Genomic DNA, 3,905 nt, shown 5'->3' on the forward strand with positions numbered 1-3,905 from the left:
CTCAGCTCTGTTTAGTAAAGGCTTGAATGGGAAGGAGATAATGAGGAGTGAGGCTCTGCCGGAGCGGAACGGGGAGTTTGGTCTTGGCGTGTTTTGAAAGCAGGACGTGAGTGTTGTGTAGCCGGGGGGGTTTCTCTGGAGCAGAGCCGGATGACTCCAGCACAGCTCTGAGCTCTTCTCTTGGACTTGCAGGCGCACACCATCCATTCCAGCCAGAGGTGCTTGGCCTTTGTTGACGATGTCCGATGCTCCAACCAGTCCCTCCCAATGACCTGGCACTGCCTTATGTGCATGCTTTGATCTGCCCGTGCTGCCTCGGGCTGTGCCCCGACCGTTTGCTGGTGGTTTGAAGTGTGTCTGATCCTCCTTTTTCCCTCTTTGGCCCTAAATCAAGGCCACCGGCTTGCTGTAGCCGTTGGTTTCAAGCAGGAGCCCAGAGGAAACATCTCCCAGTCTGTTGGCGCTCCGGTCCCCATGGAACAGCCAATTTGTGTGGGAGCAACAACTGCCTGGGCTTGCCCTGCCCCTGCCTGGGCAGCGCCCGCGGCAGCCAGCCCACCGCGGCGTTTCTGTTCCCCAACAGGGTCACCTGCTGATGGCCGCGTGCCGGCTGGGGCCCAGGGATGAGAGGCGGCCAGAGGAATCCACCTGTGCTGCCCTGGCCCATGGAATGGCTGCCAACGGGAGCCTGGAGCCGATGTCCGTCAGCTGAGACTGGTGGCTTCTGTCCACTCCCTCGCGAATCCCACTGGTGATGGAGCCCAGCGGTGGGACGGTGTCCTCGCCCGGTGCCGGGCTGAGCCGCAGCTCCAGCTCCTCTGCCAATGGTGTCCCTGGAGCAATGGGGGCCGAAACCCCGCAGCGGGGACCCCAGCCCCTCGTTTCCCTGGCTCTGCCTGCCCTCTCTGCAGGGATGGGGTGACCTGGGGAGAAGCCGCAGTGGGACTGGGAGCAAGGACAGGCCCAGTGGCTCTTGGTGCTTCCGGAGCTTGTGGGATCCTTTGCCGCGGGGTCTGTGCCTCGTGTGCTGCCAGGGGTGGGGGGCTCCGGGACCGGGGATGTGACATGGGCCCTGTGACATAGGGTCTGGGAATGAGGTTCCCTTCCGTGTGGACTGCCCCCCCCCCTTCCAATAAAGCGATGGAGATGGACATTGTGTGTCCCCCTGTCCTGGGGCGAGGGGCGACAGAGGAGCTGCGAGACGGAGCAGCTGGGCTGGGGGGTACACGGGTGGATGCAGGGTGATCAGTGGCCCCCCTGGGAGGGGCGACCCCTCTGCTCCCTGGACCTGCGGACCTGCTGCCGGTGGGACCCCGCCTTCAGGTCTCGCTCACTTCGTTTCGGTCCTTCGCACGAGACCCCGGAGCTCGGGGGCTGCAGCGGGGCGGGGGGGAACCGGGCCGAGCTCATGCCGGGGCGGGGGCACCGGGTCCCGCTCGGGCAGCCCCGGGGATCGCGCTGGGGGGAGGCACCGGGCCGGGAGGGGGGAGCCCGGCCCCGAGGAAGAGATGCGGCGGCACCGGGACACCCGCCGCCCCCGGGAGCGGGTTGGCGGCGGTGGGGGCGCGGGGCGGAGCCGGCCCGGTGGAACCATGGCATCACCGGCGCCGCCGGGCCAGCCCCGGCCGTGCCGCCCCGCGCCTCCGCCCCGCCGTAGCCCCCGGTGAGCCCGGCCGCGCCGCGGCGGGCGGGGAGCGGCGGCGGCGCTGGCGCTGGCGGGGGGGGATCCCCGGGGAAGTCGGGCCGCAGCTCGGGGGCACCGACAGCCCCGCGGTGCGGAGGGGGGTCCCCGCTGCTGCCGGGCACCGGAACGTGCTGGGGGGGGGGGGTGGGGGTGAGCGGCGGGGCCGGGGGTCCCCCGGGGAAGGCGGTGCAGGGTATCCCTGTGGGTCCCCCCCTGCCTGGTGTGTCCCCAGTGCATCCTGACTGTCCCTGGGGAGTCCCAGCTGGCCTCGATGTGTCCCTGCTACCCCAAGGCTGTTTCTCCAACACATCCCACTTGTCTCCGGTGCATCCCAGTTGTCCCCAGGGTGTTCCTGATCGACAACTGCAGGGAACTCTTTGGGGAGGAGACGGCCTTGCTGTCCAGTGCCTCAGCTGAGGAGTCACCAGCGCTCGCCGACGGATGCACAGGTATGAGGAGGGGCTGAGGGCTGTCAGAGCTTGAGCAGGCAGCTGGTGTAGGGCTTTGGGTAGGTTTTGCTGCAGCCATTGTCCACTTCCCAGGAGTCACTTTGCTGCATGGGCTTTTGCTTTCCAGAGCTGCCTTTGAGAGAGCAACGTGGCCCTGCAGGAGAAGCAGAAGTGAAGCAGCAGGTAAAAGCCTTCGGGGACACGGCACCATCTCTGCCCGTCCTCCAGAAAGCAGCAGGGGCAGACACGGTGGTGGGATCGGAAGGGGCAGAGACACGGCACCGCAGCACAATGAAGTGGGCAAGTCTTTTCTTGCCCAGAGGGGGACTGCAGGCTCCCTGCTGAATGCTGCCCCCTTCCAAACGCGCTCGGTGTCCCACACCCGTGTGAACATGGTGTTCCAAAGTGAGGCCCTCGGAAGAAAGGGCTAATGCCAACCAGCCAGAGCCGCCTTCTCTGTAGAGCTGAGGTAGCAGTTTGCCAAACACTCGCTTACAGGTCCAGGGTGTCCCTTGCCACCTGCTGACGCCAGAAACTGAAAACAGAAGAAGAAGAAAGAGAAAAAAGACCTGGGCAGAGGAGAGGGAGCATCAGCTGGAAAGGAAGAGACGGAAGACAGAAGACAGGCGCTACAGAAAAAGCAGGAAGATCCAGAAGGTTAGGAAGCCCAGGTGTGTAGCAGGCCCTGCTGCCCATTTTCCCCAACTCTGAACACTGCTCTGAGTCAGCCCAACTCTCTGGCGAGGGATGGTGCTCCGCGGGGTTGGGAAAGAACTCCATGGCAGCTCCCCAGCGGCTCCCGACGGAGCCCCACTGCGTGGCGCAGGGCCACTGTGCATCTCTGCACGCACACCGGTCTCTATGGCATCACGCGTGGGGACAAGGGGCCACAGCCATCCCATAGTCAATGCCAGCAACAGCTCTGTCCTCTGGGCCGTGAGCAGCTCCTCGTAAGCGGCGTTCCCGACAGCCGGGGGAGCCCCGTGGTGCCTGGCCCTGCCTTTGTGGGATATCGGAGCTTTGGACTCTGTCGTTGCAGGTGCCGCTGTCTGGCTGCTGGCTGAACCGCTGTGACTCCTGGGCGCTGCCTCCCTCTGCCCCCAGTAGATGTGCACAATAAAACGATCTTTTCTCTCTTCTCACTGTGTCTGCCGTAGAATGTTCTGGGCTGCGGAGATGGCTGTTTGGTGATGGATCTTAGGGGAGGAGTTTGGGATCGTCCCTTGTCCCAGCATCTCAGCTGTTGTTCCTGTTTGATGAAAAATACCACTGCCCAGCTGACTGCATACAATTAATTAAAAACAAGTCCGATTTCCATGTGCCTGGGTTTTAAGAAATACAATTAATTTACAGTTAAATTGATTTGCGTTCTGAGTTTTGAAAACACATGGAAAACATGTTAAAACTTCCTTCTGCAGCTGCAGGGGTTGGAATATTCTTTTTTTTAAATAAAATATGAGACCTTTTTCTGCTGGGGCTGTACTTTGAGAAAAAAAAGATAAGGGTGATCCATGAGCTCCCTCAGTTTGATCTCTCTGGCACACAGAAGGTGGTGGAGATAAGTGGTGTTTTTCTTCTGCATTTTTTCTTTTTGGTGTTAAGGAACTATTTAAGGTGATGGACTTGCAGCTTCAATGGGAATGTGCATTGTAGGAGGTAAGGAAACCAACCAGCAAAGCACAGTTTTTCTGCAAGTGCAAATTGGCAGGTTTTACTAAAAAATGTTCTTTGAAGCAGTCACATTATATAATCTGAGCAGAGTAAGGCTCATG

At 61.1% G+C, this 3,905-nt stretch overlaps 1 non-coding gene across 1 annotated transcript; it reads left to right on the forward strand.

Moving 5' to 3' along the window:
• The first annotated feature begins 378 nt into the window (after positions 1-378).
• On the forward strand, positions 379-507 carry LOC147525898 (small nucleolar RNA SNORA2/SNORA34 family). The gene has a single exon (XR_015222992.1). It is a non-coding gene; the product is annotated as a small nucleolar RNA SNORA2/SNORA34 family (small nucleolar RNA).
• The last annotated feature ends 3,398 nt before the right edge of the window (positions 508-3,905 follow it).

Source organism: Tauraco erythrolophus, unplaced genomic scaffold (assembly GCF_009769465.1).
Source record: "Tauraco erythrolophus isolate bTauEry1 unplaced genomic scaffold, bTauEry1.pri scaffold_50_arrow_ctg1, whole genome shotgun sequence".
NCBI lineage: Eukaryota > Metazoa > Chordata > Aves > Musophagiformes > Musophagidae > Tauraco > Tauraco erythrolophus.